The sequence below is a fragment of the Oryx dammah genome, unplaced genomic scaffold (assembly GCF_014754425.2).
Source record: "Oryx dammah isolate SB20612 unplaced genomic scaffold, SCBI_Odam_1.1 HiC_scaffold_4, whole genome shotgun sequence".
NCBI classification, from domain to species: Eukaryota; Metazoa; Chordata; class Mammalia; order Artiodactyla; family Bovidae; genus Oryx; species Oryx dammah.
In genome coordinates this window covers 26,149,210-26,174,810 of record NW_024070188.1, presented here as the reverse complement: position 1 = coordinate 26,174,810, position 25,601 = coordinate 26,149,210, and the positions used below count along the sequence as shown (strand labels likewise).

Genomic DNA, 25,601 nt, shown 5'->3' with positions numbered 1-25,601 from the left:
GTGGTTCTTACACCAACAGAAAAGAAAATGAGGGTGGTGGTGACTCATAGGCGGTCTTTCCCACAAGGTTAGGCTAAGTGGGTACTGTGCGCAAAGTAGCACTGTGTGGAAACGGAGGCTTGACGAAGAATCTGCTCTGTCAGCACCATGCAGTGGAAAGAACTCAGTGAGGACTTAAGAAGTCTGATCCTCCCACAGGCTTCACTGATTTTCCATGATTTGAGTCGTCACTTTACCTTGCTAGCCCTCAGTTTCTTCATTAAAAAAAAAAATAATCATAATCATAATATGGAAGAAGATAGACCAGATGACTCTTCTGTCCCTCCCAACCCTCTGCTCAGATTCCACTCAGGGTTTCATACCTCCTGGAGTCTCTGTCAGCCTGCTTCAGCCTCCCAGCCTTCTAGCCTTTTGGAAGGGTTTATCATGGAGCCCTCCATTGGCTTCACCTCCCTCTAGGGTCCTTTCTGCCACCCCAAGACAAACATCAGATGGCCCAAAATGGATCCACAGCCATGGATAATGATTCAGGACTTGGAGCAGCTGCTTTGGAGGCTTCTGTACCACCCAAGAGGCTGTAAACCACGACTCCCTCTCATCCTCAGTTTCCCCACCACAGCATGTTTTTCAAAGAACCACTGAATGTCAGGCACTCAGCCATTCTGCAAGCTGACAGATAAAATTCAGGATGCCTAGTTAAATTTAAATTTTGAATGAACAATTTGGGACATACTTACACTACAAAATTATTCGTTGTTTATCTGAAATTCAAATTTAATCAAGCGTCATGTATTTTTTTAATTCACTAAATCTGGCAACCTTCCACATGATACATGCTGCTGTTGGTGGAGTTAGGTACCAGGGTGCCCCACCAGACAAGCTTTATGAAGAAGAAAACCACCACTGCCTGACTTCTGGGTCTCAGGAGCAAGAGTCCCTGTGGTTGCAGTGTTTTTCTACCCAATCCTCTCCCCACTCCTACAACTGCCCGTTCTCTAGTCCTCCTACTGGCTTCCTATCACCTTACATTCCCCCAGGGCCCCCTTCCCAAGGTGCCCCCCTCTTTCCAATCATAGCCCCCTTTTCCCTGGCTGAACAATTAATTAATTCACACATGTGTCACTGATCATTTAATGAGTCATCAACTTCCTCTGAAACTGCCTTTACAAAAAAAAAAAAAAGGTCATTTATAACCTCAAATGAAAAGAATTGTAGGTTACCAAAATGTTGAAGTGAAAAAAAATGTAGGCTGTGTGACAGGAAGGTATGGTGGGGGTGGTAGGAGGTGGGAGAGGGCTGGTACCATCTTGTCGCTGGCTCTTGCAACAGTTCCTCTAAAGTGTTTTTCTGTTCTTCCTAGCCTTTTTCTCTTGTCTTCTGAGCCTATGATGGCTCTCAGGGTAGCTGAAGACCCCATACATTGATAAGGGATGAAAGGAAGGGTGGAGCGGAATGGGGTGGACTAGCAGCTGGTCTGTAAACAGGTCAGCTAGCCACGGGTCACTCTCTGGGTCTGCTCTCTAGGACACCAGCACAATTCCTAGGGTCCTTCAGTGCCAGCATTTAATGTATTTAGATTGTTGAAAACACAAAGCCTGACTGAACTTTCTCCTTTTTTGAGCACTTTGTGTTCAGAGGTGAAAGACAAGTGCACAAGCTTGTGACTCCTGGCTCCCTGATGTTGGTCCAAGTAAGCCCAGGGGCTAAGAACCACCTCTCTCTTTCCAGGGCAAATGAGTCTAGATGGCTCTGAAAGCTAACCCACAGGACAGCACAGGACAGGCCTCAGTATTCTCCACTGGGTCAGTGGATTCCTCTTCAGGCCCAACTCTGCCCTCTTGGAAAGGATCTCTGTTCCTAGGTTATCCCATCCAAGAAGACCTCTTTATCTTAACATCCAAAACCCATCAGCTAAAAGCACTTTACCAAACCATTGAAAAGGCTGAAAATGCGTGAAATGGTAGAACATATAACAGTTTGCGATCTTTCTCCAGCAATTCATCCTCAGCAGAGTGACCCTCACTCAGTCTTTTGGGAAGACAGAACTACTAAGTGTCCTGGCTCACAGCTGAGTGAGATGAATTGTTACTACTACTAACGCTGGAATGAGACATTGTCTCTTACAATTTTGCAAACAGCACTGCAAGGTGGCTGGAGGCACCTGGGGTCTGCCCCACTGACTCAGCAGAACACACTTTCCAACTAACTCTGTAGTATCTTTGTGACTCTGCCCTGAGATGAGGGATGTGAATTTTTTTAGATGATTACAGAGTTCCAGTGGGGATGGGGAACAGGGAGTACACACCTTGTGAATCTTACATGCCCCACATCCTGACAAGGAAAAATGAACCCGACCCCTTGGTGCAAACAGGATTTGAACTTGTGTCCTTCTGACACGTTACCCAGATTCATTCAGGGTCTTGAAGCCTGGTCACAATTTTCCCTTGGCAGAGTGAATACTGAGGCTTTCTCAGAGTGTGGTCACAGAAATGAACTAATAAGCATCCCATGAGCCTATGACAAGGGATCCACCAAAGGCATTTACTTTAACATGGGACTTATAACTTAAAAACCTTTTTGTGCAAGATAACAGTGTCCAGTCTTTAGATAATTACATTTCATATCTCGAGTGACACTTTGGTTATCAATAAGATTCTTTTTCTAAACAGGTGATGGTGAGGAACTCCACGGCAAAACAGACATCAAGCTTTCCCACGGGTAATAAGAGACAGTCTTGTCTCTTTCAAATCTTGCACAGTGAGCCAGGAAGGGATTGGCCACTCTCGCACTGCATCAGCTCACTGCTCTTAATGGGAGTTGAAAGAGCAGCTATTCCCCTCTCTCAGGCTGTTTTCTTTCTCATTAAATTGTACTTTTGTAGGAGAAGTCGTCTTCACAACTATCAGGAGTGCCACTCGCTCACGGTTAGCGTAACAGTTAGCCATGGCACGAGACAGGGGTCTAGTGCCCTGTAACCAGTTATCTGCTCCCAAGGCCCCTGGGGTTTGAGGTGCTATGCATCATCATATTCCATGTAACTGCAAAAGGTCAGTCATCACGAGGGCCTTAGAACTGTCCTCAGCACCCCTAAGTCAGTAGGCAGTAGGGGGCAGGGACCTGAATTTTCGCAGCCTCTCCATGTGACCATGAAGCACCCCTAAGTTTGGGAACCACAGTGGTAGAGACCACACTGCTATTAAAGCTGAGGTCAGAGGTCAGTCCCTCCGGAACCAGTCAGTGTTGCTGTGTGTTGCTAAGAAGTCAGCATGTACACCCATTATGAGTGGCAGTACCAGCTGGAAACAGGTGGCATCCTCAAATCATGATAAAGTGAAAGTGAAGCCACTCAGTCATGTCCGACTCTTTGCGACCCCATGGACTGTAGCGTACCATGCTCCTCTGTCCATGGGATTTTCCAGGCAAGAGTAATGGAGTGGATTGCCATTTCCTTCTCCAGGGGATCTTCCTGACCCAGGGATTGAACCCAGGTTCAAATCATGATAATTTGAGAGGAATTTAATAAAGGGACAATTTACAAAGAAGTGGGCAGGGTGCAGGAAAGCCACAATGTCTAATGCGGTGCCCTGGGATAGGAACGAGAAGGAATTGGGTAAGGCAGGCTCTGTCCCACCCCAAGGCCCGAAGGGGCCAGGTGAGGGTGGGCACCTGAACCAGAACGGAAATGCTGGTGGGGAGTGCCAGCTGCCTGACAGGTGCTGTGACCATCCTTGAAGGGCTGCTGCCAGTGTGGGAAACCCCACAGGGAAGACGTGTCCTGACTTCACTACCTCTCTTCCTCCTATCTCGGGCTCTCCCGTTGCTGAACCAAACTAGAAACCAGAGGCAAAGAGCCCACCAGTGCAGAGAAGTCCATTTTCTGGGGCATAGACAGAGTGGGGAAAGGAGGATAGTGTTTGGACCCAAAGGAGGAAAAGGAAGATGCCTGGCACTATGTCTCTAAAGAAACTGTATTCGGAAGTGTCAAACCATTCCCCTCACCCCAGACAGAAGCATTCCACATGCAAAAGCTGAAGCTCTGATGCTTCTACCATGCCCGTCTATGAAGGCACCTAACAGCTCACGTAACTGCAGAGAGGACACAACTCTGTAGGGAAGTATCTCGAAAATACATTTACAAATGTACTTACCAAATATTTACTGAGCACCTGTTCAATAAAAGACACCATACTTCACTTCAGTCTTTGTAGTAAAGCTTTCAGCATCTTTTGTGCTAAATGTGTTCATTGTTTAGTGAAGCCCCTGTTGCTATTTTTCCTAAAAGAAGTCAAAATAAAACTACTATAGAAGAGAAAAATATCTCAGGTTTTTGAAGTGGAAAATAATTTAGCTTGAATTGCACATACTCATGCTGTTATTCAATTGCTCAGTCAGGTCCAACTCTGCAACCCCATAGACTGCAGCACGCCAGGGCTTCCCTGTCCTTCACTATCTCCTGGAGTTTGCTCAGACTCATGTCCATTGAGTCATTGATGCTATCCAACCATCTCATCCTCTATCATCCCCTTCTCCTTTTGCCCTCAATCTTTCCCAGCATCAGGGTCTTTTGCAATGATTTAGCTCTTTGCATCAGGTGGCCAAAGTATTGGAACTTCAGCTTCACTTCTTCCAATGAATATTCAGGGCTGATTTTCTTTAGGATTGACTGCATGTACCTAAAACCTGTAGCAAAAGTGATCTAAGTTTTCCTTTTTAATATATATGGCTTTTCCAGCCTCTATATTAGCCTGCAATTACATGCATAATGTGCTGCCAAGTGACCTGAAATTAGTGGGTTGAGGAATGGATTTATCCCATCTTTCAACTTCTATTCAACTAATGTTAGTTCCACTAAACTTATGTGCTCAGGAAGCAGCACGTTTGATCACCATCCTCTAAAGTCACTTCAGTGGGTGCCCAATAGATGACTTTTACACCTCCCTGTCTCTATGCTTACCTGTTTCACTGGCATGGGTGAAGGAAGACGCTGCCTCCTGAGTTCTCCAGACGACTGTGTGGTAAGCAGCATGTGCTTCCTTGGGACCCCAGGTAATCCCAGAGGCACATTATAGAATCACAAAACAAGAACCTTATTCCTTTTTCTATGCTTTTCAAGCCTTCTCAAACCTCAAAGCTGTCTGCAACAGCTCTCTCTAACTCCCCCATGCCCCTCTTCATCAGAGAGGTACAGCCTCAGGCACAGAGTTGTCTAGCAAGAGAATCTACAAGACTGTAGTGGCACTCTGGTTTTCATTGGTTTATTTTCATGAGTATCATCAATTCATATCAAATGATACTGGTTTTCTATTTGAGCAGGTAATAAAAAGCATCTTGTAAAAATAAATTTGGTTGGTTGGGTCACAACAAACTTTGGAGAGAAATGGGAATACCAGACCACCTTACCTGCTTCCTAAGAAACCCGTAGGCAGGTCAAGAAGCAACAGTTAGAACCAGAAATGGGACAATGGACTAGTTCAAAACTGGGAAAGGAGCACAATAAGGCTGAATATTGTCACCATGCTTATTTAACTTATATGCAAAGTACATCATGCAAAATTCTGGGCTGGATAAATCCCAAGCTGGAATCAAGATTGCAGGAGAAATATTAATAACCTCAGATATGCAGATAACACCACTCTATGGCAGAAGTGAAGAAGAACTAAAGAACTGTAGCCATGAAATTAAAAGATGTTTGCTCCTTGGAAGAAAAGTTATGACAAACCTAGACAGTATATTAAAAAGCAGAGACATTAGTTTGCTGACAAAAGTCCATATAGTCAAAGCTATGGTTTTTTCAGTAGTCATGTATGGACGTGAGAACTGGACCATAAAGAAGGCTGAGCACTGAAGAACTGATGACTTCGAACTGTGGTGATGGAGAAGACTCTTGAGACTCCCTTGGATTATAAGGAGATCAAACTAGGTAATCCTAAAGGAAATCAACCCTAACATTCATTGAAAGGACTGATGCTGAAGCTGAAGCTCCAATACTGTGGCCACCTTATGTGAAGAGCCAACTCACTGGAAAAGACCCTGATGCTAGGAAAGACTGAGGGCAGGAGGAGAAGAGGGAAACAGAGGATGAGATGGTTAGATAGTATCACTGACTCACTGGACGTAAATTTGAGCAAACTTCTGGAGATGGTTAGGGCTTCCCTGATAGCTCAGTTGGTAAAGAATCCGCCTGCAATGCGGGAGACCCCGGTTTGATTCCTGGGTTGGGAAGATCCCCTGGAGAAGGGAAAGGCTACCCACTCCGGTATTCTGGCCTGGAGAATTTCACGGACTGTATAGTCCATAGGGTTGCAAAGAGTCAGACACGACTGAGCGACTTTCACTTTCATGTTCACCTTCGGGAGATAGTAGAGGACAGAGGAGACTGGCACGCTACAGTCCATGGGGGTCACAAAGAGTTGGACATGACTTAGCAACTGAACAACAACAAACATAAAAACAATTTAAGGGAAAATATCTAAGTAATACAGGTGGTACACAGATATGGAAGAAATCATACAGGTGTATACAAATGACTAAAGTTTGGGAAACAGTGATCTAATGCTAAGTATACCTCCTGAGTCAGAGAGACCTAGGTTTTATTTCTTACTGCCATTAAATAGGCAATAATGACTAATTTCATTGTCTTGTAAATAAACAATTCTTTCACTGAAGGTAGTAGTAGTTCTGGTCAGAGGGTTGAAGCTCAAAGAGACTAATAAAAATTTAGTAAAATTGCTCTGTAATCTGAATTCTGTCTTGTTCTTAACAGAGATGCCTGTGATAAATGATTCAACATTAAAGCTTAAAGATTTATATGCAATATACTGTTGTAGGATGAAAATATGGGAGCATGAATTACGAAGTAGGAGAAAGAGCTAAATACTACTCTACTCATCAGGTCTGACAAGTGAGTTTTTGGCAGTCACTGTAATGTGAAGAGCAAAACCTTCTCTGATTCATACAAGACCTTCATTGAGAGTATTCCAGGGCCATTCGGGCAGAATAAATTACAAAGCAATCTGTCACGGTATGTGAATCCTTCTGATGTCAGTCTGGTGAAAAAACAAAGAACTGTATATTCTGCAGTACTGATTAGGAAACACTGTCAACAGTCACCTCCTACACGAACTGTAAATCTCTTAGACATGCTTGTTCAACTCTCAAGTTGCCACCAAAGCTCAAATCCTAACCTCCTGAAGAATTTACATTTTCGTCCATGTTCCTTTGAGGTCAAGACCTCAAGAGACAACCAACCAACCAACCAATGTTTGAAGCCTTTTTCTCTTCCTACAAACATGAGTGTGAAGAAGCCAAGTGTCTGGGTGTATTCACACCCACTTCCATGCACATCTGCACACCTGTGCTCCTGACGTCCCCACTGGCAAATGTATCCAGCAGAAAGAGCCAGAAATGGGTGCTGCCAGGCTCATGCCAGAAAGAGGTGTTTGAGACAGAGTGCTCTGCTTTGTTAAATGCCATATGGCAGCGGGTACTCTAGGGCTGGGCTCCTTTTCCTATGCGCTGTCTGCTGCTGACTTGTTTTAAAAATATTTCTACAATGCATCTATTGTTCTCCCTTCACTATATAATTGTATGATACATTGGCAAACAACTGCTCTTCAATGAATAAAAGTGTGTTTACCAAACAATAATTGAGTTGTTGGCACAGGCAGCAGACCTTGCCCAGCACCAGCTGATGTATGTTGTAGGTTGCACACACAGAATCCTCAGCCCCTGCCCTGGCTGGATGTGCGAGCGTCACTACTTGTTAATTCAGGGACCTCAGCTTTAGCCACATAAGACAGAGGAATCTTATTACATGGTGTAGGATTTCATTGGTGACTATTATTTCTTCTTAGCTTCAGTGCTAGAGCTATAATAAATAAACAGATTTAATTTTACTTAAGTCTGGGAGTTGGTGATGGACAGAGAGGCCTGGCGTGCTGCAATTCATGGGGTCGCAGAGTCGGACATGACTGAGCGACTGAACTGAACTGAACTGAAAGTTGAGATTCAAATGGAACGGTTTGAAACATACCATAATAGAGAGTTAATTTGGGGGGAGGGGTCATACAACACAGAGTTGGACTTGTAAGCATAAGTATAGCAAACATTGGACAATAGGGGTCAAGATGCTTCTATGCTTCTCATTCTAACAGAGACTTGTTTGAGGACAAAGGGCAAAGTGTGGTTGTATATTTCAGTGTCTCTCAAACCTATCTGTCCTCTATACGTGTTTTTGGGTGTCTGCCTGTTTTTGTTCCTTTCTCTGGGCATTTGTCCTGCCAACAGCTCAGCAACAAGCCATGTGACCAGAGCTAGTCCAGCAAGGTATGACTGGACAGAAGAGAACAACAGACCAGAAGGGGGCTCCGCCTACACACTGGCTGGGAACCTACAAGTTCTGCAGCTTGGCTGAAAAAGATAAGCCAATCAGACCGCCCTGCCAGGAATCTGGAATTACAAAATGGAATGGCTTTACAAGTTAGTTGTGGGTTGCTAAACTGACAGGTCATTTTAACTGAAATGCCTTAAAAAAAAAAAAAGCTTGGTGGGGAGGGGGGAAATGCTTAAGAAATGACTAGACTGGATAGCAGCAAAGTGTTTTGCCACCACTCCAGATATTCTGGGTAGAAAACATTCTGATTCGCTGCTTTTTAAATATAATTAATAACTACTCGCCCAGGAAGAATATTTGAGAAGGAAGAAAAGCATGTACATAAGATTCCTGGTGAGTGGTGTAGAAAGTAGAGGCTAGGGTTTGGTCCATCTGGTGCAGGAAGTCTTACAGCCCATCAGCTGCTGGTTCTCCAGGCATCACAGGTGACTAGGAGAGCTGGAGCCTTGAAATTAGAGAACAAAGGAAGAAAGACACGTGCCACTTCCCAGGGCACATGTCTGAGGACCCTCCGTACCCCAGGCCCCAGCTTGGCCTGGGGAGGGTGCTCAGGTATGTCTGTGGAACTGAATGGGAATGAACCTAGTCCAAACACAGCCTTGGGGGAAGAACAGGCTTAGGGTTAACTTGTCTGAGTGGGAAACACAGAGCGGGCATCTAAGAGAACTGAAGCTGTTCTTCAGAATAGGCCTGAGGCCACCTGGTTAAGAGGGGAGGGTGCCAGGGTCTCTGAGTGGAGGCAGGGCAGATGGTGATGCTTCAGGGGAGGGAACTGAAATGCCCACAGCAAAGCCCCGAGACTCTTCCATCTAAATGGATGTGTTAATGGCTCCCGTGGAGCGAGTATAAGAGGGCTTAGCACATATGCCTCCGTCTACTGTACTGGCTGTAAATAAACCATGAGCTTGTTGGCGCCATCTGCTTGGTGTGCACTTTGTGGAACTGTGTGAAGAGAAAAAAGTGTGTGGGGCCAAATGGCTAGAAATATTTTCGCTGTAGACTTAGAAACCAAACATGCTTACATAGCTAAATTATTACATTTCCTTTAAAGTGGGTTATTACATTAAAAATGCTTTTGTTTAAAAAAAAAAAAAAGAGGGGGAGGGTGCTGAACAGTAGGAGGCACACAGCTGCTGAAAGGCCAAAGAGCAGGTCGGGGGCACAGACTGAGGCTGGAGACAAGGCTCCTACAATCGGAGTTAATCAATCTTGAGTCAGTCAGGCTGAACCAGGCTTAACCACAAATTCTTCATCTAAAAATGAAGAGTATGTTGCTCATCTTCCTCAGAGCAGTGCTTTGAGAAGTAACTAATGTCTAAAACATGAAGTTCTTTAGATATTACCAACACACAAAATGTTTTTATGGAGACGGTCGTGCCCTCTAGGGGGCTTCCCAGGTGGCTCAGCTGTAAAGTATCCGCCTGCCAAGAAGGAGAAGTGGGTTCGATCCCGGGGTCAGGAAGATCCCCTGGAGAAGGAAACAGCAACCGACTCCGGTATTCTTGCCTGGGAAATCCCATGGACAGAGGAGCCTGGCAGGCTACGGTCTATTGGGTTGCAAAAGAGTCAGACACGACTTAAGCAACTAAACAACAACAACATGCTATCAAGTGCAGAGTATATGTTAAACATGATCATTATTGTCCTCCTATATACCCTGAGACTGATCACTTTTTCCCCTCAAATTTATATAAGTAATGTAATTCATTCATTCATTAAACAACTGTTCACTGAGGATTTACTGTGTTCTAGACCATGGAATAGTCTTCATCAGAGGTAAGACATCTACAATTATGTTCTAAAATCACAGACTTAGTATGTTGCAAGTATTTTCCAAAATACACTATTGGATCTGCCCTTTCACAATTAAACACCTTATGAAATTAAACAGTGTCTTCCCCTCTACTAGATCTGTGACTATCTAACGGTTCAGAGAATTGCAAGGATTTAAAGAGCTCCCTCACCTAACCTGGATGAACTTTTCCCAAGGTCTAACAGAGGAGCAATTTTAGGGAGATAGCAGGAGACAGGGATCAAGACCATCCCCGTGGAAAAGAAATGCAAAAAAGCAAAATGGCTGTCTGGGGAGGCCTTACAAATAGCTGTGAAGAGAAGAGAGGCGAAAAGCAAAGGAGAAAAGGAAAGATATAGGCATCTAAATGTAGAGTTCCAAAGAATAGCAAGAAGAGATAAGAAAGTCTTCTTCAGCGATCAATGCAAAGAAATAGACAAAAAGAACAGAATGGGAAAAACTAGAGATCTCTTCAAGAAAATTAGAGATACCAAGGGAATATTTCATGCAAAAATGGGCTCGATAAAGGACAGAAATGGTATGGACCTAACAGAAGCAGAAGATATTAAGAAGAGGTGGCAAGAATACACGGAAGAACGGTACAAAAAAGATCTTCACGACCCAGAGAGTCATGATGATGTGATCACTAATCTAGAACCAGACATCTTGGAATGTGAAGTCAAGTGGGCCTTAGAAAGCATCACTACGAACAAAGCTAGTGGAGGTGATGGAATTACAGTTGAGCTGTTTCAAGTCCTGAAAGATGATGCTGTGAAAGTGCTGCACTCAATATGCCAGCAAGTTTGGAAAACTCAGCAGTGGCCACAGGACTAGAAAAGATCAGTTTTCATTCCAATCCCAAAGAAAGGCAATGCCAAAGAATGCTCAAACTACCGCACAACTGCACTCATCTCACATGCTAGTAAAGTAATGCTCAAAATTCTCCAAGCCAGGCTTCAGCAATATGTGAGCCGTGAACTCCCTGACGTTCAAGCTGGTTTTAGAAAAGGCAGAGGAACCAGAGAGCAAATTGCCAACATCCGCTGGATCATGGAAAAAGCAAGAGAGTTCCAGAAAAACATCTATTTCTGCTTTATTGACTATGTCAAAGCCTTTGACTGTGTGGATCACAATAAACTGTGGAAAATTCTGAAAGAGATGGGAATACCAGACCACCTGACCTGCTTCTTGAGAAACCTATATGCAGGTCAGGAAGCAACAGTTAGAACTGGACATGGAACAACAGACTGGTTCCAAATAGGAAAAGGAGTATGTCAAGGCTGTATATTGTCACCCTGCTTATTTAACTTCTATGCAGAGTACAACATGGGAAACGCTGGACTGGAAGAAACACAAGCTGGAATCAAGATTGCCGGGAGAAATATCAATAACCTCAGATATGCAGATGACACCACCCTTATGGCAGAAAGTGAAGAGGAGCTAAAAAGCCTCTTGATGAAAGTGAAAGAGGAGAGTGAAAAAGTTGGCTTAAAGCTCAACATTCAGAAAAGTAAGATCATGGCATCTGGTCCCATAACTTCATGGAAAATAGATGGGGAAACAGTGTCAGACTTTATTTTTTTGGGCTCCAGAATCACTGCAGATGGTGACTGCAGCCATGAAATTAAAAGACGCTTACTCCTTGGAAGAAAAGTTATGACCAACCTAGAGAGCATATTGAAAAGCAGAGACACTACTTTGCCGACTAAGGTCCGTCTAGTCAAGGCTATGGTTTTTCCTGTGGTCATGTATGGATGTGAGAGTTGGACTGTGAAGAAGGCTGAGCACCGAAGAATTGATGCTTTTGAACTGTGGTATTGGAGAAGACTCTTGAGAGTCCCTTGGACTGCAAGGAGATCCAACCAGTCCATTCTAAAGGAGATCAGCCCTGGGATTTCTTTGGAAGGAATGATGCTAAAGCTGAAACTCCAGTACTTTGGCCACCTCATGTGAAGAGGACTCATTGGAAAAGACTCTGATGCTGGGAGGGATTGGGGGCAGGAGGAAAAGGGGACGACAGAGGATGAGATGGCTGGATGGCATCACGGACTCGATGGATGTGAGTCTGGGTGAACTCCGGGAGTTGGTGATGGACAAGGAGGCCTGGTGTGCTGCGATTCATGGGGTCACAAAGAGTCGGACACGACTGAGTGACTGAACTGAACTGAACCATGCAACTCCCTGGAGAACCCAAAAAGTTAAGGAAAACTCTATGAAACAGCATGAGCAAGTCACTGCTGTTTATGAAATACAACTCTGAGGGAATAACCACTCTGTGTTAGCTTTATTCACAACCTATGTCTCATCTTAAGAGAATCCCCAGAGATAATGTGGGACAAATCCTGAAACAATGATTACGCAAGGTTACTTCAACACGTTTTATGACACTGAACTGTGATTCTATAAAGTTTGCTTGGAAGAAAGAAGTAGTAAAGAGTGTGAGGAATGGGACTTCCCTGGTGGCCCAGTGGCTAAGACTCCACGCTGCCAATGCAGGGGGCCTGGGTTTGATACCTGGTCGGGGAACAGGATCCCACATGCCACAACTAAAGATCCCATGTGTGGCAACCAAGACTCAGTGCAGCCAAATAAATAAAATAAATATTTTTTAAAAGGGCCTTCCTGGTGGATCAATGGTAAAGAATCTGCCTGCCAGTGGAGGAGACATGGGTTTGATCCCTGGTTCAGGAAGATCCCACATGTCGTGGAGCCAGCAAGCCTGTATGCCACAACTACTGAGCCTGTGCTCTAGAGCCAGGGAGCCGAAACTACTGAAGCCTGCATGCCCTAGAATCTGTGCTCCACAAGATGAGAAGCCACCATCTCTTCTAATGAAGAACCCACACATCACAACTTGAGGAGTGACCCCTACTCACCACAACTAGAGAAAAGACCCAGCACAGTCAAAAATAAATAAATAAATTTTATATAAAAATATATATATAATGTATATAAAAGAGTGTGAGGGTTAGAGTCAGTGCTCTGGACACAAAGGCCCACACCATATACAACAGTTGTGATCTTAGATGAGCAGCTTCACCTCTTAGTCTTGGTTTTGTCATCCTCTAAATGGAGATACTACTACACTACCTATCTTCTAGGATTTGCAAGAAGTGCCAGTCAAAGAGTAAAAAGGTCTTGGCACGTGGTCAAGACTCAACTAATTTCAGATATGACAAAGATCTTCACTGTGTGGAAACAGAATTTGCATGGAAGCAAAATCTTCAGCAAAGAGGTTATTGATACCGGAAAGTGGGTTGCAGATGGGAAGAGAGAACCTGCTGCTTTTAAGTTCCCACGGCATCTCTGCTTCCCCTGCTAGACAAAAAGCACAGAGGTGCCAAGAAACTTGAGGATCATCCTTCCACTTCTCCCAGCAAGATGTGAGCTGAAGGAGAGAGTGCAGGCCACGCTGGAATCAGCACTCAGTTCAGTTCAGTTCAGTCGCTCAGTCATGTCCGACTCTTTAGGACCCCATGAATCGCAGCACACCAGGCCTCCTTGTCCATCACCAACTCCTGGAGTTCACTCAGACTCACATCCATCGAGTCAGTGATGCCATCCAGCCATCTCATCCTCTGTCGTCCCCTTCTCCTCCTGCCTCCAATCCCTCCCAGCAACAGTCTTTTCCAATGAGTCAACTCTTCACATGAGGTGGCCAAAGTACTGTAGTTTCAGCTTTAGCATCATTCCTTAGTGAACCTTAATTTCTCATCACGTCCCAACATGGGAGTGCCTCAATGCCATCTGGACTTATGTTAACTCTGTAAAGAGAAAGCACATTGCTTACTCTGGAGGAGTTTAAAAACTTAAGGGGAAAATCCCATGCCAATACTATTCTTACTAAAAACACTATTCATATTAAAAACAGGTCAAAATAATGAGGAGAAAACAAACCTTAGTATTGCATTCGTTTTCATAAGTGGTTTGGTTTTATGAATGAAGTTTTGATTCTAAAGACAAAGGTGCAGAAGAGAATGATAAAGCCATATTTCATTGATAAGGTCCCAGATTCTCATCTAAAATGAAACAAAGTAAAAGCCTGAAGCATGTAAAGATTTTTTTCACTGCAAGCTTTTGGAATTTCCCAGGAGAAGAATAAAGATAGAACTAGAGAAAACTAATTTAATATAGGTAAAATTTAATCTTCCCTTTTAACAAAAGGTTGAAAATAATTAAGAACCTGAAATGGAAAAAAAACTTATGTAAAACTCTGTATATAGATAGCTTATAAAAAGTTTATTTTAATATATAAAATACACAAAATTTATACTATGTGTAGAATTAAATTAAGAAAAGTGAAAGGGTTAATAGCTCTGACTATCTGCAACCCCATGGACTGTAGCCCAACAGGCTCCTCTGTCTGTGGAATTCTCCAGGCAAGAATACTGGAGTGGGTAGCCATTCCCTTCTGCAGGAGATCTTCCCAACCCAGGGATCGAACCCCAGTCTCCTGCTTTGCAGGCAGATTCTTTACCATATTAAGAAAATATGAACTTAAATTATGAATTTTACCCAGTGACAGGAATATTTTTGAGAATTAATGCTAAACAAAATAAATATTTTAAAAAATATCTCTTTGGTTTGAACCTCTGTAATAACCCCATACTTACTGAAGAAAGGAAAAAAAAAAAAAAGGAAAATGGCAAGAAAATTCAGACAGTTTTTCAACCAAGATGAACTTACATGGAAGTCCTGGGGGCAGAAATGCAAGTCAGGATTTGATTGCTGAGCACAAAAACATGAGTTCAAAGAATATTTGTGCTCTTTACTTGCAGAAAATGTTTGAAATATAGTTCCTAGATAATCTCAATATGCAAGGCAGGTAATCTGGTGAGTTTTGCATGTGTGTGTGTGTGTGTGTATATATATATATATATATGTATGCTTTAAAAAGATTCACCAGGAGGCTTCTTTGAAGAGTTGGCCTCCCTTAAAAGGAACCTGATAAACAAAAATTTAATTTGGACTCTATTTGGTAAACACAACTCATGAAATCCAGCTCAGGCCATGGGATAAGGCATGGCAAGCTAAGGAAGTTTCTGTCCACATTCGGTCAGTGTCAGCTCGCCTCACTGTTCTCCTGGGAGCGGAAGCAGTGTAGACAAACCATAGTCTTGGACTCCTGCAGTCTGTCAACTGTTTAAACGCTTTCCCAAGTAACAGAGAAAAGTGGTGTATATTTTTGATTGCATAAGAAACAGATCTGAACGCTGAATTAGAAGGAATGGAAATGTTTATAGTTTTAATTGTCCAAAATGCCTTTCAATTATACTTAATCTTCACTCTAACAAACAATTCATTACATATAAATATCAGCACAAAATTCTCCACTAAACCACTATTTTTAAAAAAATCTGGGTAACCACTCTCTTCCATTGTTGAATGATTAAGTACACACATTTGCTGAAATCTGACATCCTGTACAGTTTTAGTATGGTTCCACTTTTGTAAAATATGTATTTTTGAGGAAAAATACTAGAATAAAACATCTAAAAACGAGAGACATTTGTTGTCTCTGGATGATGGAATTTCAGTAAAGAAATTATATCCTTTTCTGAGGGTTTCTAATTTTGCTAAAATTTCCCATAATAATAAATATAATATTTATTGGTCATGTATTAGATGCTAGGCAGTATGCAAGTTTTTTTTTTTTTTAATGCTTCACGAGATAGGTATTATTATTATCCCTGCAGATGTGGAAACAGAGGCCAAGGCAACTAATACTTGAAGGATGGAAACCTGCACTCAGACGTGTCTGTGTCACAACCATTTTACTACGACTAAATTTCATTTGTAGCTAGAAGAAAAAAGAAAACACTTAAATACAAACGCTACAAACCCAAGTGAAAAGCTATATGGAGACAATATACTTCTAGGCATTTATATCAAAGATTTTAATTAGGCACTCCTTAAATATCTCCATGATTTTTTAAATATTTTAAAAAGTATGATATCTATTTGAAAATGAAAGGAAACTAATCAAATCTTACATGAACTAAAACTGACAATCTAGATTTAAATCAGTACTAACATTTACACACTTTCTTTCAGTGAAGATCCAGTCACCAAACGGACAACCCCTTATTGATTCTAACCTACCTGATCTGACTGCAAAGAAGAAAGTAAAAAGAATCTTTCCTTGTGAGAGGGATAAATTTAGGACTTAAAGAAAATGGTGCTCCATCAACCATGTGAAACAAACAGTTAGTAGCTCACTCATGTCCCACTCTGTGATCCCAGGGACTGTAGCCCATCCAGTTCCTCTGTTCATGGGATTGTCCTGGCAAGAATACTGGAATGGATTGCCATTTCCTTCTCCAGGGTATCTTCTTGACCCAGAGATCAAACCCAGGTCTCCTGCATTTCAGGCAGATTCTTTACTGTCTGAGCCACTAGGGACATCCATAGATCACGTGGAAGCCATGATTTCTTAGTGGCTTAAAGTCCCACCCCAAGTACACTACGAATCAAAGAAATGTCAGCTACAACAGTGAAATACCATTTTTCACCTATCCCATTAACAAAGATGATAATGAAAGAAAAGTACCATAAGAGTACTAAAACACTGGCACCATTGCAAACTTTTAGTAGAGTGTGGTTATACAGTAAATATGGATGAAACTCCAAAATGTACCAACCCACTCATCAACCAATTTTCTACCTAGGGATTTATACTATGGAGAAAAGTAAGTATGCTGTGTGTTGTGGTATTGTTTGTTCAAGGCAATATTGCTTATAACATAGAAAAACCAGCAGTAATCTATATATCCAGTCATAGGGGAGTTTATTTCTGTATCTGCAAAATCTGGTTACATCTAGAACTAAAAATAAATATCTGGTGAACAAATGGCACAATGAATAACAATGGGATACAGCTATATAACTGAATTCTAGACCAGCAATAATACTTCTGATGTAAAGCTATATTCAGCATTTTGTTAAGTGATCAAAACAGACTACAGAGTTGTCTACTGGTACAATGCTATTCATATAAAATCATATATACCTGTATACTACTACATTACTTCATGGGAAATAGATGGGGAAACAGTGGAAACAGTGTCAGACTATTTCTGGGGGGCTCCAAAATCACTGTAGATGGTGACTGCAGCCATGAAATTAAAAGACATTTACTCCCTGGAAGGAAAATTATGACCAACCTAGATAGCATATTGAAAAGCAGAGACATTACTTTGCCAACAAAGGTCCGTCTAGTCAAGGCTATGGTTTTCCAGTGGTCATGTATGGATGTGAGAGTTGGACTGTGAAGAAGGCTGAGCACCAAAGAATTGATGCTTTTGAACTGTGGTGTTGGAGAAGACTCTTGAGAATCCCTTGGACTGCAAGGAGATCCAACCAGTCCATTCTAAAGGAGATCAGTCCTGGGATTTCTTTGGAAGGAATGATGCTAAAGCTGAAACTCCAGTACTTTGGCCACCTCATGTGAAGAGTTGACTCATTGGAAAAGACTCTGATGATGCTGGGAGGGACTGAGGGCAGGAGAAGAGGACGACAGAGGATGAGATGGCTGGATGGCATCACCGACTCGATGGACGTGAGTTTAAGTGAACTCCGGGAGTTGGTGATGGACAGGGAGGCCTGGCGTGCTGCGATTCATGGGGTCCCAAAGAGTCGGACATGACTGAGCAACTGAACTGAACTGAACTGAACTACTATATCTGTGTAGATATCTAGAAGGTCAATACAGGTGGGAATTTTTCACTTTTTCTTTATACTTTTATGTATTATTTGGACTTATTTAAAAATATTAGCTACATTTTCTTTTTGGTTGAGGAGATAGTGTGTGTGAGTCGCTCAGTCGTGTCTGACTCTTTGTGACCCCATGGACTGTAGCCTGCCAGACTCCTCTGTCCATGCATAGAATTCTCCAGGCAAGAATACTAGAGTGACTTGCCATTTCCTTCTCCAGGGGAATCTTCCCAATCCAGGGATTGAACCTGGGTCTCCTGCATTGCAAGTGGATTCTTTACCATCTGAGCCACCAGGGAAGTCCATTTGGGGCTTGAGGAGAATCCTACTTAAATTTGTATCCCAACCACCCTACTAGGGAGGAGAATACCACTAAGTAATAGATGTTATTCAGAGGATAAGATTTAAGACAATTTGATTTCCCTTGTTTTCTCAAACACTGCTGTGCTAGAAGTTCTCTTTTCTACTCCCATAACATGCCTGAAACAGAATGAACACAAGGCACATCTGTTTGAAAACAGTTGCAATCAGTGCCCTGGTAACCATTACACAGAAGAGAGAATCTCTGTAAAAGATATTTCACTACTTGGGCTTTTTCTGTCTAGAGCCCTTCTGAATCCAGCCTTGTTAACTTTCTGGACAAGCCTCCTGGCCCAGGGATGCCCTCCTGGGCTCAGCGTGCATCCACGTGCAGTCATCATCAATGCACTTCATCTGTTAGCTCCACACACAAAGACCTCAAGTTATCTGGCAAACAAACATTGCTTTTCTTGAGTGCTAGACTGAGATTAAAAGTGTATGGCTTGTGTTAATAACTAATGGTTTCTGGTCATTTTTGTTTTCAATCCAGGAGAAAATACAAGCATCGCTGATACACAAATGACAAAGTGTTTCTCTCTGGATTCAAACAAGGGCAGCACGATTCCTCCACTGAGGCCCTGACTGATGACAACGGGGCCCAGCTGCAATTCTGGCCAGCCTCTGAAAGCAGGAGTCAGGGCCAACAAATGCTACATCTACACACGTGCCCTGAAGAATCAGCCAACTGTGAGAACGATGGAGAAGACACACATGAGCCAATGACTATAAGCCTCCTCCTCTGGATGTCATTTATCAGAACTGCGGACATTTGCTGAAATGTATCCCATGCCATGCCAATGCATGGGTTCACCAAGTCAAGAATAAATTACATATTTTGGTCTTGTAGTATTTTCCTTAAATTATCATGTGCAGAGTGACAGCAAGATGGAGGGTTGAGAGAAAAGAGACAGACCACCGGAAGAAAACACACCTACTGCTTCCCTCCTTATAATCCCTGGGTGCAGCATCAATCCAGCAGCAACAGGAGGCAGCCAACAGGCACAGCATTCTCAATGCCTCAGCCGTGAGGGTGGCTGGCTTGATCTTGATCAGATCAAGCTGATTACGGATTTAGGGTTGCAAATCCTCTTTAGAAAGGAAGCATTGTATATGAAGATGAACCTCCTGACTTGAGCTTTGAGTTACATGTCCAGGGGTGGTGACAGTCTGAGATCACACCTGTTTGATGCTGGTTCCATTCATTTACAAGATGCGTGGGCCAGCCTGGGACCTGTGCAGATGCCCATGGGCCTCCTGAGAGAGGAGCCTGGAAGACAGCTTGTGCTGGGGGCCCGGCTCCACTGCGGGCACAAGCACTTGCTCCTTCGCCTGGCTCCTGCCTCTGCTGCCTAGTTTCCCCTGATGCTGCTGTCACGTGCCTCGTCTACTCAGAGCTGTCTGCATCTGAGCCACAGCTATTTCCTGAGGGATATACAACTCAACAAACTGCAAATAACCATTACAAAACACGATCTCATGCTGTCACGCCGCTGTCTCTCTAAACCATAGCATCCTGGCAGCTCCCTGACTTACAAGTGTCATTTGACACTAGCTTTTCCCTTCCAGCGACTTCTTGCCCCTGCTTTTTCCCATGTCCATCAGCTCCCTCTCCCACTTAATGTGTCCTCCAATCTTGCGCCGATGCCCACTCGGGCCTCTGGCTCTCAAGGTCACCAGGCTACAAGTGTTCCTACAGAGTTCACTGGCAAGTTAACCTTCCTTGTTCTCAAGAGCTGAATACCATCAGTGGATTCCTCTGTCAGTCTTGGCTGTCTGATTGATCTTCTCTTGCCTAAACTGCTCTTCTATATTTGTTAATTTTGGTCAGGGGGTACAGATATCATCCCAGGTCCAGAAACTCAGAGTGGGTCTTTACATCCAGGCAGGCTTCCACCATCAACCCTGGAGATTCAGTCTTCAAACAGGCTTGTAGTTCATTAGTATTTAATACAGATCCAAAAAAAAAAAAATCCCCCAAAAGGAGTCTGTAAACTATAGTACAACACAATAAATTCAAGATGTCAGCATGGGCACAACCCTTTCACTCCATTTCTGTCCTGTGTCAAAGGCATTCAACTCTTACTCCAGTATTTCAGTCCTGTAATGGGGGCACATTGTAAGTTTCCATCTAGAGCTTGCTTAGACTATTTTACGATAGTCCCTTGAAATTAAATGTTCTTTCCTCTCTTTAAAAACACAGCACTTGAGCCACCTTCCCCAAGACCTTGACCCAGATTAAGCTGAGTTTTAGCCACTTTAGTAACCCCTTGGGCAGAATTTTAATTAGTTTAACAGACCTGTGCGCATTGCAGAGGTCTTTATATAGTTTCCATTTTCTTCTTTATTTTCTAATTTGTGTTTGTTTATTGATTTTTCAAACATGCACAAGTAGGGATCAGGTCTTGCTATGGGTTGTTAGTGACCAACTGATTTCAGCTCATTATCAATTAGTCCCACCACCCCCACTTTATACATGAATACATTTTTAAACTATCGTTCCCACACACTCACCCTTGGTGTCTCCTCCAGAGAGTCTGGTGATGAGAGAGTTATTAACAGTATTTAAAACTCTCATTTCAACTTGGGAGCAAGAAATGCATCCACTCCTGACAAAAACAGCTTACGGATGAATTCCAAGTATCCAAGTGTTATTTTTTTCATCCCACAAGCCCAGAGACATGACACGACCATGACACAAGCCTGGATGACATCCACAGCCCTCAGATGATAGACGTTTTCGTTGGTTTCTCCTTAAATCAGGGCTATTAACAGCGGCGTGAATCTGAACGAGAACCTTCTACAATAGTTCTGACAAGGCTCCCTTCATAAACCTCAACTACTTTCCTACTGAAGAAATGCTCTATTAAGTCAATTCTGTTTATACAATCATTGTGCATTTATATCTTTTTAAAGATAAAATGAAACTTTTATGAAGGATGAATTGTACCCAGAATACTATCTGCCTTGGAAAGATGCCAAAACACATACTCATTTAAAATACACAAAACAAAAACCCCCAGCTACCAATACTTCTCCCAAGAACACAAAAAAAGTAGTATACAGAATTCTCTTTTGCATAGTAGGGTGATCTTTTTAAAAAAATTTTTATTGAAGTATAATTGATTTACAATGTTGCATTAATTTCTGCTGTACAGGGAAGTGATTCAGTTAAACATATACATATTCTTTTTCATATTCTTTTCCAATATGTTTTAATACAGAATATTGAATATAGTCCCCTGTGCTATACAGTAGGACACTGATATTTATCCATCCTATATATAATAGTTTACATCACAGTAGGGTGATCCTTATTTATTGTAAGTAAAATCAATAAATATCACTTTTAGGAAATAACCTGAGAAATGGGCTAACTGTGTCTTACAATAATTATGCTAATATATAATTTACTACAGAACTTAGGATATTTTAGTTTGATTTTAAATTTCAATGCAATTTAATATTACACATGAAGTATAAATTACAATGATCTAATTGAATGGGCAAAAACACCAACGTCCATTCATTCATTCATTCACTCAGTCACTGAATATATATTGACAAGTGCTTTGATAAGTACTGTCCCTAGCAGCTCACACCATAAAAAAAAAAAACAATGTATTAAGTACTGCAATTATCCACTAGGTTATGTTGGGAAGCACCAAGATTTAAGAAACTGGCAGATCACAAAATGGGTAAGGCAGAGATCTGTTTACACTGACCAGGGTCCTCTCCAAGTTAAAAGTTAAAAAGCAGTATCTATAAAATGATTTTATTTGTGTTAAACCACAACACACACCAAATTACATGGAAAAGGGTCAGAAGAAGAGAGCCATCCAGGGGTTAACCATAGTTTTCTCTGAGAAAGGAACATAGTTTAAAAAAAAAAAAAAGATTACCTTTTAACATACCTCTGCTACTGTCTGAATTTCTAAAATAATCTATATAATTCAGGTAATGCTTGTATAATGAAGAAGTAGAAGTAAATGAAGCCGACAATGGAGGCAGCAAAGGAGGCTGAGAGGGATGAGCTGGAAGCAGAAGGAAATCCTGATGAGGGTGGAGCCCATAGGGGAGGACGGCGTGGAGAAGGCAGCTGGAGGAGGGGGAGGACCCAAGAAAGGACATGTCAAGGACAGGGAAGAATCCCTGGTTTGGGCTATGGCTCTTTCAGTGGAAATAGAAGGCAGCAGGATGGGGACTTTCAGTGGTTAAGACTCCAGGCTTCCACTGCGGGGGTTGGGGGCAGGCACCGAGTCCATCCCTGGTTGGGGAACCAAGACCCCACGTGCCACACAGCACAGGTGAAATGTGGTATGAGGGAGCGAGCAGCAGGTGTAGCTCAAACGCCGCAGCACAGGTAACCTGCACGAGCCAAGTGAGCCGGGAACAAGCAAAATTAGGCTGCCCCCACCCTCCTCTTTTCTCCATGTTGCCAAATAGGTTCAGAAGAATACTCGTCCATTTTGTAAAAATCAACACTACAAATGTGATCATGAATGGCAACCAGCACTGGAGGCCACAGACTTCAGGTGTAGGGATCCACAAAGAGGGCCCAGGAACTGCCTACGGGGGGTGGGAGGTGGGGTGGCTAGGCAGCTCCAGCCCCAGCATTGACTGTCAAGGGATGATGCTGGCCCACTGTGGCCAGAGCATGCTACTTTTAAAGAGAAGTCATAAGTTTGGTTTTTTTTAAAGAGTGAAGTATCCTAACTTTAAAAATTCTGGCCCAGACTTTTACAATACTAGGGAAAACAGGCCTGTAGTCCATCTCTATAGCACTGTGACTCTTTGTAAGCCTGGTATTGAGGGGGAAATGTCAACTAAAATTTCTCTGTTTCTCCTGAAAGAGCCCTTTGTCTCTAGGCTAAGGGCACAGACCTGGTAGACAAAAAAAAAAAATCCTCTATTTTTACTTTTAAAATATCCAGTATTTGAACTAAAAAGGATTCACTCTACTTTCCTTTAAGAGTTTACATCCTCAGATACTCTGCTGGTAAACATTTAATGCACTCTTAATATCATGTTCACATAACAGACCTCAGCTGTTACAAGTGTTAAAATGTGTGTCTGGTTGGGAAGCACAAATTAACTGGCACAAATTTTTAAAAGGACAAAAAATGAGGAGGGACCAAAAATTCTCACAGAAAATATATGAGTATTCAAGCTGACTCTCAGTCTATCAATTTCCTCAGGAAAGAACTTCCCATTTGCAGATGACGTATAGTACAACACCACACCCAACAGTTTCATTAGAATGCTATTTGTAATCCGGTCATCATATCACTATGCTTCAGGAAGTGAAAGCAAGAAGTATATAAAACCAACAACTATGGATATAGAACGTTCAGAAGTCAAATAGAATTTCCAACTGGGAAGATAACTGGGGAAGTGTAGCACTGCCACAGAGGAAACACAGTGACCGGTGTGACTCTCAAGTGAGTGCCTAAGCTTTTAAAAATCTTCATTATACACTTCTGAAAACTGAAAACCATGTACTGCAAGAGGTGAAGAATCTATTCCGTAATGACTCGTATATGATAACATCATCGGGTGGATCACTGTCATAGAATCTATTTCATTTCACTTTGCTCTGATTCTCATAGTTTACTATGAACTGATGTGGATAATGATAAATATTAGTGTCTCTACTTTCAAATGATTTCCCTCCTGATGGAACAAATACAATCTCAGGCAAGTAGAAAGAGAACTCACATGAAAGCCCTCTGCACACTAGGCTTAAGTTTCTACTGAAACCTAGGAAAAAGTCTTAACACCACACGTTAGAGAGCACCTTGTTAATACTGGGTGACGTCCTCACCTACGGCTCCGTGTCTTGGTCTTTCCTCCTTGTGTTCCGTGTCTTCAGTTCATGTACTCCCGCACTTGCTTGTCTGTCCCTGTTCATCCTGCCTCATCTACTTTGCCTCAGCTTCTCTCACTCGTTACTCTGCATTTTCTGTTTGTAATTGTTGAATGTGACTGTTCTGCTTCTCTGGTCTCCTGTCCTTGCAGGGGCCCTTTCCCCTCCCTGCCTAAATTAACACTAGCTTTCAACCAAGGTATAAACTGCGAGCTAGTATTAGGTCGCCACAAAATGCATCCTCGGATATCTTACCCTTGAGGTGCTTATATCAAGTTCACAAATTCACACGCTGAATCAACATGTTTGTCAGAAAGTATCTTTATTTTATATTTGTGACAAAGAAACTGCTTAAAAGCTCCCATATCCTGTGAAAGTTACTCCCAGCTCCCATCTCTATTCAATTCCTTAGATTGCACACTGCCTAACTTGAGCACTACCTTGGTCATGAAGCTGCTAAAAGACTCAAAGAGTCAGAAAGCAATTGCATCTGACGTGTTGGAACAGTGGACCAGAGAACTTACTGGCCTCTGTGTTTCCAAACAAAACAGATTTCACTCCACAGAGCTTGGGGAGAACCTACTCTTTTTCACTTAGCTACTAAGCTTTCAAGATCTTGGCTGAAAACAGATGTAACTGCCTCAAGCAAACACCGAAGAGTTTTATCATCGTGTTTCCCACCCAACAAATTTGGCAACTGAAAGAACATGGAACCTTGGGATGTACATGACTTAGAGGCAGCGCCCTGGAGACCATGCACAGTTTTTATAATGAGATACACCTGGGCTCAAAGCCTAACATTCTCTATAGCACGATACTTGGCAAATTACTCGATTTCTCTGGCTATGGTTTTTTTCATCAGTGAAGCAAAGATGTCAATACCTACCACGTAGGATTGCTGTGAGGACGAAATTACAGGAGGTAATCTAGGAGACTGGCTGGCATAGCGTACAACCAACAGTGGTGTGGGGACCAGAAATGAAGAACACGTGTGACCAGGCTCCTCCTTACCTCAGCTGCTGCGGTGACCCTGGCTTAGCCTTCCTGGCTCTTTCCCTTGTCCAGCCTACTGGGAAAGTGTTTGGGGTGGGGGGTTATATTTTACAATGCAGAATCAGGAGGAGAGGTGGAAGGACAGTGGGTCATCGTTAGGAAATATCAGTAAGTTTGTCGGGCCGTAGGGTGTAAGGACAGCTCATGGGGAAGGAGGGACCTGAGGTGCTGCTGTGGATTCTATGACCCCACTGTTGTACTGAACAACACAAGTAAATAAAGCATTTGCTATTTTGAAATTACCGTCACATTATGGAAGCAACCTAAATGTCCACTGACAGATGAATGGATAAAGATGATGATGTATACGTGTACAGTAGAATATTACCCAGTCATAAAAAAACAATGAAATAATGCCAATTGCAGCAACGTGGATGGACCTAGAGATGATCATACTAAAGTCAGACAGAGAAAGACAAATATCCCAT

General features: G+C 42.5%; 1 protein-coding gene across 4 annotated transcripts in view; it reads right to left on the bottom strand.

The window, feature by feature from the left end:
• FYN (FYN proto-oncogene, Src family tyrosine kinase) overlaps nt 1–25,601 on the bottom strand; it is a 219,229-nt gene that overhangs the window by 138,303 nt on the left and 55,325 nt on the right. The window contains exon 1 of one of the 4 annotated variants that reach the window (XM_040238473.1): nt 20,769–21,081. The exons of the other annotated variants lie outside the window; for them this stretch is intronic. The gene's annotated coding sequence lies outside the window, so the exon portion shown is untranslated. Of the gene's footprint in view, nt 1–20,768; nt 21,082–25,601 lie in introns of those variants that run through there. 4 annotated transcript variants of the gene reach the window in all.